The sequence below is a fragment of the Panthera pardus genome, unplaced genomic scaffold (assembly GCF_024362965.1).
Source record: "Panthera pardus isolate Hobbes unplaced genomic scaffold, ASM2436296v1 HiC_scaffold_24, whole genome shotgun sequence".
In the NCBI taxonomy this organism is placed as follows: Eukaryota; Metazoa; Chordata; class Mammalia; order Carnivora; family Felidae; genus Panthera; species Panthera pardus.
Window position 1 is genome coordinate 9,122,936 of NW_026526810.1, and position 12,667 is coordinate 9,135,602.

The 12,667-nt window shown below is 44.4% G+C and overlaps 1 long non-coding RNA gene across 2 annotated transcripts in view; it reads right to left on the reverse strand.

Annotated features, from left to right (window-relative positions):
• LOC109273365 (uncharacterized) overlaps positions 1 to 12,667 on the reverse strand; it is an 84,001-nt gene that overhangs the window by 7,412 nt on the left and 63,922 nt on the right. For both annotated transcript variants that reach the window (XR_008416989.1, XR_002082989.2), the window contains exon 4: positions 1,749 to 1,803. This is a non-coding gene — a long non-coding RNA (uncharacterized LOC109273365). The remainder of the gene's footprint in view (positions 1 to 1,748; positions 1,804 to 12,667) is intronic.

Sequence of the window (12,667 nt, forward strand, 5' to 3'; positions counted from 1 at the left end):
AATGGTTGATGAGCAAATAACGTCCATTAATAACGTGATAGCAGAAGGGAACCTGAATCTCATCAACATGAAAGGTAACCTCCTGCCTCAGAAACCATATTGATCCATGAATTTTATGCCAAATATGTTGCAAATATCAGACCAAGAGGGTTACTCAGATATAATCTAATGAGAAGAGCTTCTTTAATATTTTCCCATTCCTTGGTTTTAAAAAAAAAAGCTAACTTCTTTTTATCATGACATCTTATTAAATGCAAAAGGAGCCAATGGTTTGCATTGTCCCCAGTGATATAATATACAGTCCTTTTTATGTTTTCTGACAGAGGATCTTAATTAGACCTTAGAAAGGACAAGTCCATTTTTTTAGCCAACTTTGAAAGACGATCTTACCCACCTAATTCTAGTTGAAAATCAATACATACCATTCTGCCTTTAGCAGTTCCCAGAATGATATCCACACTGTCTTACCTCCCAGAGACCTGCATCTAGTCTTCGTTACCCAGATATTTCTTTGTTCCTTTAAGAGCTACAAAGAAACATCCAGTCTGACTGAATTGAGAACAATGGAAAATAAAAAGTTTCAGAGTCGGAAGAAAGATGGAAAGCGTTGCCCTCCTTGAAGTGGAAGCCTGAGAATTTCAGCCTCGGTTGCCAGAGAGGGTGATGAAATCAGGGCTGGAAAAATAAAATGGCCATGCGAGTTCTCTGATCAGCACTTGCCTCCCACAGACTCTGTCTCCTTCTGCCTGTCTGCTATTCCTTCCAAGTGCTTTCCTACCTCCTGACAGTTGACCAGGCACCCCGTCTTCCCGACTGCAGGACCTCAAACCGGACCAGTCTTCCTCATTTGGAAAGTGTCCGGCAATGGGATCTGTTCTCCCAATCCTGTCCACACATGCCTAGCCTGTGTAGACCGTACTAATCTGTAGCTACTAAAACAGTTAAATGGTTAAAGTAAGAGCTACAGTGTAAATATTGTTACAGTGGCTTCTGAAAATAAAGTCTTAGATCCAAGACAACCCTTCCCAGGTCCTGTCTGATAATTCCCTCTAAACCCAGGTGCAACCTTACAAATCTAAATACAGGATTCCAAGTAACCACTTCTTTCAGATGGAAACTATTGGCCATCATTGTTGACCCTCTAAAAGCAAACACTACAATTGCTTAGATAAGCATGGATAGCTGCCAAAGAAGGTGGGTAAGATTGGTACTTTGTCATAGGTAAGGCGGACCTTTCAATAAATCCATATGATGACATCACCCCAGCTACCTATGAAACTGGCCCTACTTTAAATACACCCCGGGGCACCTGGGTGGCTCAGTCGGTTAAGCGTCCGACTTTGGCTCAGGTCATGATCTCACGGTCCGTGTCGGGCTCTGTGCTGACAGCTCAGAGCCTGGAGCCTGTTTCAGGTTCTGTGTGTGTGTGTCTCTCTCTCTGTCCCTCCCCTGCTCTCTCACTCTCTGTCTCTTAAAAAAATGAATAAATATAAAAAACATTTTTTGAATATAGCCCTTCTGATTCAGTACTGTAAGGACAGGAGTACCTCTAGTCCATCTGTAGTATTCTCTGTGACGATAAAGCCAACTTCTTCCATCCTTGACTGCTTAATGATTTAAGTCTTAAGCCTTCAAATCAACAAATTCTTTGCCAAACACTTAAATTTGGTGAAAAAAAAAAATAAGTCACCGCTGTTCTTGTCTAATGCGTTTCTATTTCACCCAGTTCTGAACTTGTAAGCACTTACCCAAGGGTATGGCAAAAGCATGCAATGTTCACTCATAATGCAAAACAGCCCACACCTAAAAAAGTCAGCAAATTTTATTAGCTTGAATTTGGGGAAGCCTTTCTGACACTGTATAATCCCATTTGATCTCCAGATTATTGTACTGAATTAATGCATTTGTTACACATGTATTACGGACCCACCATATACAAAGTAGCCATCTGAATCAATGACATATGTGATACCTTCATTGTCCTATTTTGAAAACACAAGACAATTGCTTGGCATTAATACGGAAGCATCATTTCTCTTCGGTGGCTTAGATTTGTGACTTTTCTCCCTGTCACCCCACCCCCACCCACACATGCCCGTTAACACAGGAATCAGATTACCCTTGTTTTATTCATATCAGGGTATTTCACCACAGATGTCTTCTGAAAACCTGTTAGATAACCAGAATCCCTCATTCATATTCACACGGTGTCTCAGTCCTTTCTGCAGGATTTCAACACATTTTTCCAAATTGTTTGGCGTTCTTCTCATGTAAAGGTTCTGAAGTTAGCTCTAGCTTTCTCTCAGATGAAAACTGTCTACAAGACTTAGTAACTCATATTAATAATGAAGTTTGACCCATCCAAGTTTGATCACTTACACAATTTGCACAGTAGAAAATACCAGTTTGCCACTAAATCAAACTTAATTTTTCTGTAAGCTGATTTCATCCTAGAGGGACAAGGTAATGAGACTTGGCAAATAGGTAGGGAACGTTAGAATCCCGCAGAAGAGCAAAAAGCAGCGATCTCTCTACTCCTGACGTTACTTACTTTTCCCTACCTGGAAATCTTAATAATAATAATCTCAGACTCAGTGTTTATTTCATTCCCCATGAGCTGGACCCTCATCTCTCCAAATAATCCTGGACCATTCGGATTTAGTGACTGGCTTGAGATTCAAAAATTTCTGTACAAGGAGGAATTGGGTTTGTTTGTTTTTGTTTTTTTTTTGTAGTAACGATAGCATAATGCTACACAGAGTGAATAATTTTTTTTAACGCACATGTTTTTCCAAAAGGCCAAATTTTTGTGGAAATAAACAGAGACCACCCACATGAGAACAAGCAGGGGCTCTCTCTTTTGAGTTCAAGGGAGCCAGCGACAATCACGGGCGCTTGGCAGAGATTCAAAGGCAGACAGAACAGAACACGTGTGCCGCGGTGGGGAAAAGGGAAGGTTTCAGGTGTGCCCTCATTGGAGGCACTGGTGATGGGGACGCTGGACACGGGCTAGCTAGAAGGGGGACATCCTATGTCATTGGTTAGGGAAGCATATCTGGCTTTCTCCGCTTGGCCCTCAACTGGAAGCAGGGACAAAAATTAGGGAAGGTGTCAGTTACTGATCAAGTCCTGACTATTCACGGCCCGTTGGTACAGCGGTTGACTTAGTTGCCCGGATTTGTTGCTGCAGGTTGCGGGTCAGAGGTCTATTTTATTCATGGTCTGGCCATTGCCGATTTATACACTCAGTCTCTCGACTGACACACACTGAAGAGTCTTGCTTAAATCCAGCAGCATTAAAATGGCCATGCTGTTTTAACAACTGGTACTTCCCATCCAATTAGCTAGTTGAGCATTTCTTTTCTGTGATGACAAAGTAGAAGTCATTCAATGTACATTATTTTGAAGAAAGTAAAACACACACACACACACACACACACACACACACACCAAATATTCCACCATGTTTAAAAGACAACTGTGTTAACATTTTGGGGTGTACATTTCCACTGTTCATTCTTTTTTTTTTTTTTTAGTGTTTATTCTTGAGAGAGAGAGAGAGAGAGAAAGACAGAGCACAAATGGGGGAGGGGCAGAGAGAGAGAGGGAGACACAGAATCAGAAACAGGCTCCAGGCTCCGAGCTGTCAGCACAGAGCACAATGCGGGGCTCAAACTCACGAACAGCAAGATCATGACCTGAGCCGAAGTTGTAGGCTCAACCAACTGAGCCACCCAGGCACCCCTCCACTGTTCATTCTTTATACAAAATGTACAAACAAAACAAAACAAAACAAAACAAAACAAAACAAAACAGAATTGAACTGGGCATAGTAATTTGCAAACTCTTACAAACTAACAAAAAATCCAACAATCATGAGCATTCCTCTGCTTTGTCATTTAGCAATCTTCTCTATCATCATTTTAATAACTGTTATTTTAATGGCTACATATATTAAGCGTCCTCTGATTTGAGATCTTCATGGTATCTAGTTTTCACTATGAGAGAAAGGTATTGCACAGAACATTCCTGAAGGTAACTCTTACTACACAGCTCTGAACAGTAGATCCTCAAGAAAAAAAAAAAAATTAAAAAGTATTGGTGAGGGGCGCCTGGGTAGCTCAGTCGGTTAAGCATCCAACCTCAGCTCAGGTCATGACTTCATGATTCATGAGTTCGAGCCCCGCGTCGGGCTCTGAGCTGACAGCTCCAGCCTGGAGCCTGCTTGGGATTCTGTGTCGCCCCCTCTCTCTGCTCCTCTCCCACTCGCACTCTGTCTCTCTCAAAAATAAACATTTTTAAAAACAATTTTAATAAAAATAAAAAGTGTTTGTATTAAGAACTGACCAAGAGGCCATAGAGTAGTGAATACCCAGGGAAGCTGGTAGGTGGATTGTACCTGTTTCACAGCCCCCCCGCCGAACCCCCTCGCTTCTCCTCCTCCGCCCCAGGTCCTCATCCACAGGAAAAGAGCTCTCCAAGGACACGGCAACAACACCACTTTGCAATCCTTCCAGCCCACCTCCTGCTGCTCTGGAGAGCAATCCTCCGGCCTGGGGCAGCATCCCGTGGGAGCTCGTCCTGGACGGAGCCCCGCAGAGCGTTCAACCTGGAGGCCTGGCCATCTTGCTGGAGGAGGTTGCTACCCTCATGCTACCTGCTTTTCCCCGACAGGCCGAGGAAGACCTCTCAGAAGTCTCAGAAGCCCTCTCTCCAGGCCTCTTTGAACTTCAGAGGGTGTCGGGCTACAGCCTGCCTGCGAGCCCGGGGCAATCCGAGCTGCTACAACAGGTGAACTGAACGTTGAGGTTACCTTCCTGCTGCATAGACAAATCCTTCTCTCTGGGTGAGCCGTATGATCGTGTGGTTTCCTGTCAGGTTCAAACATTTTAGAAATATCATAAAGTTTGCGTAAAACACCAAGTTGCCCAGACAGAAACGAGCTCAGTGTTAGGGGAAGAAATAGGCACATTTTAAAGTGGTGACGAAGTGTGGATCCAGGTGGAGGTCTTTTTTTCTTTTTTAATTAAAAAAAATTTTTTTTAATGTTTCTTTATTTTTGAGAGAGAGCACGCACACAAGCAGGGGAGGGACAGAGACAGAGTGAGAGAGAAACACAGAATCTGAAGCAGGCTCCAAACTCTGAGCTGTCGGCACAGCTCAGCACAGAACTGACTGAGCCCCCCCAGGAGCCCCCCAGGTGGAGGTCTTGAGGCTACCATTTGGGTGTGCCCTTTAAGACAGAGAATTTGAAGTTACCAGTATAAAATTAGCTACAAGGGTTTAGAATTCACCTTTCAGGGAAGGGTGCTGCTGCTCAGAGTTGAAGCTAAATCTCCCGGGACAGGAGGCTGAGAATGTGCAGTTCTAAAGAATTCCCCGGAGATACGGGGCGAATTGCTGGCCCCCACTTCGAGAGGGTTCACACTTTGGGAATCGCTGGTTTATACAATCGGCTGTTGGGGGCTCTTTAAGAAAAAGTACAAAATTCTTCTTCACATTTTACACAAATCTTATTTACTTTTCTCTGTTTGACAAACACACACACACACACACACACACACACACACACACACACACGACCCCACTGTAGGGTCCCTCCCAGGCTCTTGGAAAGGTTCCAGCAAGTAAGGGGGTGGGGGCTGTGAGGCTTCTCTTGGCGTCCTGGTCAGGCCACCACTGGGGATACCTGTTCTATGGCTCAGCAGAGACCTAAGAGGCTGCATTTCTTTCTTTCTTTCTTTCTTTCTTTCTTTCTTTCTTTCTTTCTTTTCTTTTTGTAATTTACATTCAAGTTAGTTAGCATCTAGTGCAACAATGACTTCAGGAGTAGATTCCTTCATGCCTCTGACCCATTTAGCCCATCCCCCCTCCCACAACCCCTCCAGTAACCCTCTGTTTATTCTCCATATTTAAGTCTCTTATGTTTTGTCCCCCTCCCTGTTTTTATATTATTTTTGCTTCCCTTCCCTTATATTCATCTGTTTTGTCTCTTAAAGTCTTCATATGAGTGAAGTCATATGATTTTTGTCCCTCTCTGACTAATTTCACTTAGCATAATACCCTCCAGTTCCATCCACGTAGTTGCAAATGGCAAGAGTTCATTCTTTTTGATTGCCGAGTAATACTCCATCGTATATATACACCACATTTTCTTTATCCATTCATCCATCAATGGACACGTGGGCTCTTTCCATACTTTGGCTATTGTGGATAGTGCTGCTATAAACATGGGGGTGCATATGTCCCTTTGAAAGAGCACACCTGTATCCTGTGGATAAATGCCTAGTAGTGCAATTGCTGGGTTCTAGGGTAGTTCTATTTTTAAGTCTTTGAGGAACCTCCATACTGTTTTCCAGAGTGGCTGCACTGGTTTGCATCCCCACCAGCAGTGCAAAAGAGATCTAAGAGGCTGGATTTCTGCAAAAGAAGAGATCATGCCAACTCTCTTCAAAACACAAAGACAGGGGGCGCCTGGGTGGCTCAGTGGGCTAAGCGTCCGACTTCGGCTCAGATCATGATCTTGTGGCTGGTGGATTTTGAGCCCCGCATCGGGCTCTGCGCTGTCAGCTCAGAGCCTGCTTGGGATTCTGTGTCTCTTTCTCTCTCTGCCCCTCCCCAACTCGCATTCTCTTTGTCTCTCAAAAATAATAAGTAAATATTTAAAAAAAAAAAAACCCACAAAGACAATGGTTGTTACAGTTACTGCGGCTGGGGGGGGGGGGGGGGGGGCGGGGATAGCACAGTGTGCCCAGGCTGAACACTGATGAGGTCAACTAAGGGAACTCAAACCTTGACCTTGCCCTGGACTGCGTGGCCTCGGTCGGTCACAGCCCTCTCTGGGCATGTGTTACCTCATCTCTAAAACGGGGATGACAACAGCATCTCTTTCACAGCAGAGTTGTGAGGAGTCAGCACCCAGTCAGGACCGGCTGCCCTCAGTAGACGCAGGAGCAGCACGACGTAGTTTACGGCATCAACCCTGGAGGCAGACCACCCGGGTTGGGATCCTGGTCTCCCCACTTCACAGCTGTGCAAACACAGGTGCGTGAAGTAATCTCCCTGGGCCTCGTCTCCTCATCCACGAATCAGGAATAATAATAATCGCAGTCTCCATCAGTTCAAGGATGATATGAGATAAGGTATACAAATATGCACAGCGCCCGGCACACAGGCAAGTGACGTAAATGCTGGCACTGCTCTTGCTGTCGCCGTGATTTTCTCAGGTGATGACCCTCTGAATCCTCACTGGCTCGGGAAACCTGAAGCATGGAGGAACCCCCCTGCGTCTTCCTCATCGCCCACCGTTAAGCACATGGGGAAAAGTCAGTACAATTCTTCTGAATCGAAAACAAAACTGAACTGAATGGCTCTAGCTCATCAACATCAGTCACCCGAATTCATCATTCGTGCTGTTAACAGAGTTCCGTGAAAATCACAGTCTAATCTAACCAGCCTGCCTCTGCCCTAACCTTCCATTGCTTTCCCACCAAATTACATTCACACCTTAGAGTTGGTGGTGGGAAAAGGTGGGGGGGACCTCGCTTCTTAGGGGTCAATCAAATTTGTCCTCTAGGGACAGCACCTGATTGGCTTACCTATTGAGAGCTTCATGATTTTATCAACGTTTCGTGTGGTTGATCTTCAATACGTAGAATACTGAAACCATCAGGGGTATTAGGAAGGGAACAGCTATAGAGGTCATTGTCATTTTGGAAGCCATCAGCAAAATGGCTAAGGTTTTGAGACGGCCGCCAGTGAGCCTGCTGGGCGCTATCTGTGAAGGGGGTCCAACTACGAAATGCAGAGGTTGAGAGACAGCACAGAATCCTGGCCAAAAAGCCTCGAACAAGTGGTGGGGGCCACCCCTTTGATAAATGGGCCTACTGCCACCCTGTGCCCTACCTAACCTCCCCTAAGGGGTACCGTGAAGACAGCAACACTGAGTCCTCAGTGAAACCCTCAGGGACTTCCGTTAAAGGAAGTCTGGGTTGTGTTTCACTATTCAATGCTAGGAAATATCATTTGTGATCGAGTAAAAACATGATATCTCTCCCTACAAGATTCTAAAATACTCATCGATTCATTCAAAAGCATGGGCAGCACCTCTTATGGGCCGTCAATGATTCCAACACGGGGATGGGAAGTAAAGTATTTCATGCAACTTCTTTGGGATCATGTCAGTTGCAAACTGCCTGAAGACCTGTGTCCCCCACAGTGCAGGGCACAGAGGATGTACTCACTTAAATCTGGACGAATTTAAATACACCGGTAATATGCTTCCAGTACCATGAACTAGAACGACACAGTCTGCTAATATCACGTTCACCAAAGGAGAGAGGGTACCTGTCGTGTGTCTTCTATATGAACATGTCCTGTCTTCACAAGGAGACCAGGAGTACCTCTCAGAGATGGACTGCATGGTAACCAACACTGTCCTGATGGCATCGGGCAGGGGGCCTGCTCTTTGCTGTGAAGGCTCTTGTCAACAACCTCCACGTGGTGGACGCAGTTCACCTTGTCCCACTCATTCTCCCTGGAATCCATACCCGCCCCGTGGGAACAAAGTGTTAAGGGTACACAGAGTAGGGAGCCTGCTTTCTGCTGAGAATTTGCAGGAAGGTAGTCCAAAGAACAGACATTAAAACCGGTCCTTGAAAGCACGAGTAAGATTGTGGCGATGGTGGTGTTGAATGGGAGGAAGACTATCCCAAGCAGAGTGAACGGCATGAGGGAAAAGTACCGTGGCACAAAAAGGGGAAGCAGGGTATATACCCCACAAGAATGGAAAACAGGGACTCAAGCAGATATACATACGCCCATGTTCATAACAGCATTATTCACAATAGCCAAAAGATGTCAGCAACCCAGGTGACCCATGACAGATGAATGGCTAAACAAAATGTGGTCTATGCAAGCAATGGAATCTTACTCAGCCTTAAAAAGGGAGGAAATTCTGACACCTGCTACAACACGGATGAATCTTGTGGATATTATGCTAAGTGGAATAAGCCAGTCACGAAAGGACAAATATTGTATGATTCCACCCATAACAAGTACCTAGATCAGTCAAATTTGGAGGCAGAAAGTCAAGTGGTAGTTGTCTGGGGCTAAATGAGTTGGGAATAGAGTTATTATTTAATGGATAATGGATTGTTTCGGTTTTGCAAGATGAAAAGAATTCTGGAGATGGATGGTGGTTGTCGTTACACAACATCGTGAAGGTACTTAATGCCTCTGACCTCTGCACTTAAAAAGTCAAAATGGTAACATTTGTATGTGTATTTCTTAATGTTTATTTATTTTTGGCAGAGAGAGAGAGAGAGCACAAGAGAGGAGGGGCAAAGAGAGAGGGAGACAGAGAATCCCAATCAGGCTCCATGCTGTCAGCACAGAGCTGGACGTGGGGCTTGAATCATGACCTGAGCCAAAATCAAGAGTCAGACACTAGGGGCACCTGGGTGGCTCCGTCAGTTGAGTGTCCGACTTCGGCTCAGGTCATGATCTCACGGTCTGTGAGTTTGAGCCCCGTGTCAGGCTCTGTGCTGACAGCTCAGAGCCTGGAGCCTGCTTCGGATTCTGTGTCTCTCTGTCTCTCTGACCCTCCCCTGTTCATGCTCTGTCTCTCTCTCTCAAAAATAAATAAACATTAAAAAAAAAGATGTAAAAAGAGTCAGACACTTAACCGACAGAGCCACCCAGACGCCCTTTTAAGCATATTTTTTTACCACAATTTAAAAAAAAAGTGTTTTCTTTAAGGGCAAACCAAAAGACACAACTAAGCCCTGAGTTAAAACTTTAGCTTCTATTTAGACCTTTATACTTTCAAAAATACTGGGCAGTTATTTATTTCAAAGGGGGGTGACTTATATTTTATATAAATTCATATTGTGCAGATTTGAAATAGACACAATTGAAATAGTAATAAATATGACATTATAAAAAAAAACAACAATGTGAACCTCCCTCTAAAATTTTGTACTTAACCAAGAGCCATTTAGTTTTAAGCCATGGGAATTGTAAATTGTGTTTAAGATCAGATATATGACAGCTTTAATCGATAAAAATCCCATCATCTTTGTGAGTGACTTCTCAACTATATGGCACACAATTTTGGTGAATATTGAGTCATTATTTTTAAGTACAGTCACAAATTTTAAATGTTTCCTATGCTATATTCTTGAAATGCAAGCTCTTATTTTGTGATACCATTGCTAATGTTGGGGGAAAAAAACGGAAAACAAAGAACTTTGGAACAGAAGATATGCCACAGTCTTAAGAAGCAAATCAATCATTTCTCAGTGGTTTATCTGTCTCTAGAGACTAAAAAACCATATTTGAAAATTTTTAAATGCCCTCTTTCTCTCTCTTTTTCTCTCTCTCTCCCTCTGCCCCTCTCCCCTGCTCATGCTCTCTCTCTAAAAGAAGGAGAAGAAGAAGAAGAAGAAGAAGAAGAAGAAGAAGGAGGAGGAGGAGGAGGAGGAGGAGGAGGAGGAGGAGGAGGAGAAATGCTACAACTGGACTCAGCAAATATCTGGCCTGCCACTCTGGAGTCTTCCTTTGCAATCCCCGTGACTGCAATGATTCCACTGCCAGACACAGTGTCTGTAGACCCTGGTCCCAGGCACGGAGCTGCATTTGCTCAAAGACATCCATGCACATGTGAGTGGACCCAAAGACACTAGGGTGTGCACCTGCCTGGTTCCCAAGCACCGAGTCTGGGAAAACTTCCACTGAACTGGAATGCATGGATGGTCGGAGGCTGTCCCCCAAGATGGCAAGAAACCTCCTCAACTCCTACACAGATCTTACCTCCTGAAGCCGGTCCTGAAAAACTGTCATAGTACTGGACCTTGGATCCTTGGAGGCTCCAAAAAGTATCAAAATAATTCACGAATTGGCCCACTAGAGAATGTAGTAACCTGACCCTATAAACATATAAAGCCCTAACCAAATCTGTGGGTATGAGTACATATACGAATAGAGATAGACTATCACGTGTCTGTCAAATAATGAGAAGACAATTGAAGGCCGAAAAAACATTACTGAACATACTGGAGCCACATAGAACATTCAGCCTCTTAATCACATACACACTTTTCTCTTCAAACTTTTCCAGAAGGGACACACAGTCTGTCTTTACGCCGATGCCAAGGTGGGTCCATGAAAAGGCAGCCACGAGTAACAGAGGGCAGTTTCCTGCCACTCTTTCAAAACATGAAAAGAAACCAACTGCAATGTGAGGAAGGAAGCATCCAAGGAGACCGTCATGCATATCACCACTCAGAGTCGAGCTCCAGGGTCCATCACAGCAGCATTATTTGACTCCCTTTGCCCAAAAGTACGAGAAGTTTGGAGTCTGGAGAGGTGACTTCCCATTTCAGCCAGAGTTTTCTAGGGTAGCAGGAACGTAGTCACCTGCAGAAGAAACTCTGAAGGGGTGGGACCTCCCCCCAACCCCGAATCCCTGTGAAGAGCTCCCCAGGCCAGTCCTTAAAAGCTTGTCACCCTCGTCAACACACACACACACACACACAAGTAAGCTTCCCGGCAAGGACAGGACGGCAATAATTAAATGGGATAAAATTAGAATGTTAGAAGAAGCCTTTCCATCACCCAGATGCATCTGGAAATCAATCTTAAGGGTCTACTCGGATTTCTGCTTCCTGCAGAGGCTTGGTGGGGGCTGAGTAGAGGAAGTGTCTGGGTCTCCACTCATCCCCAGACTAGAATCGACATAAGGAGAAAAAAAGAAGTTCATTGTGTTCCTAAGTCAGTTCTTCTCAGATTTAATGTTTAATGCCAGGACGCCCTTTCTATTTTTCAATCACACAAAATGGTGCTTATTAATGAGCTCTCAAATTACATAAAGAGAGAGCTAAAACCCAGCAACACTGGTATGGCCCGTGGCATTGTGGCTTTGAGTGCAGAATGACATCTGTGTGCAAGTTAGGAGGACCTGTCCACCGCAGCTATGGAAACCAGAGCCAGAGGAAGAGGGAAAAGAGATGCCTCAGAATAAGCACTATGGAGCTGCAAAGAGGGGACATCCCAGAAAAGGAAGATACTCAGCATCCCTAAACACAAACACACATGCACACATTTCGCTGGTACCTTAAATGATGCGTATCTCATATACCAATCATTTAAAAAAATTTTTTAATGTTTATTCATTTTTGAGAGAGAGAGAGAGAGAGAGAGAGAGACAGAGTGTGAGCTGGGGAGGGGCAAAGAGAGAGAGGGAGACACAGAATCTGAAGCAGGCTCCAGGATCCGAGCTGTCAGCACAGAGCCCAGCTTGGAGCTCGAACCCACGAACCGCGAGATCATGACCTGCGTCAAAGTTGGATGCTTCACTGACTGAGCCACCCAGGCACCCCGATCATTTTTTGTTATATTGCTGGATTGTAAAATTATAGTCTTTCACATGAGTAAATGTGCATATGTGTGTGTGTGTGTGTGTGTACATATATATGCATGTGTATGTATATATGTATGTGTATATATATGCATGTATGTATGTATATATGTATATAATACTAGCTTAAAAATAAAAAGTATTTTTGCAAGATATAGAAGGGCTGGGCCTTCAATCCATTATGAAGATCCTCTGTGTGTTCCTCCCCCTTTCCAGATGGTACCAATTAAGAGTAAGACCCTCGTCCTA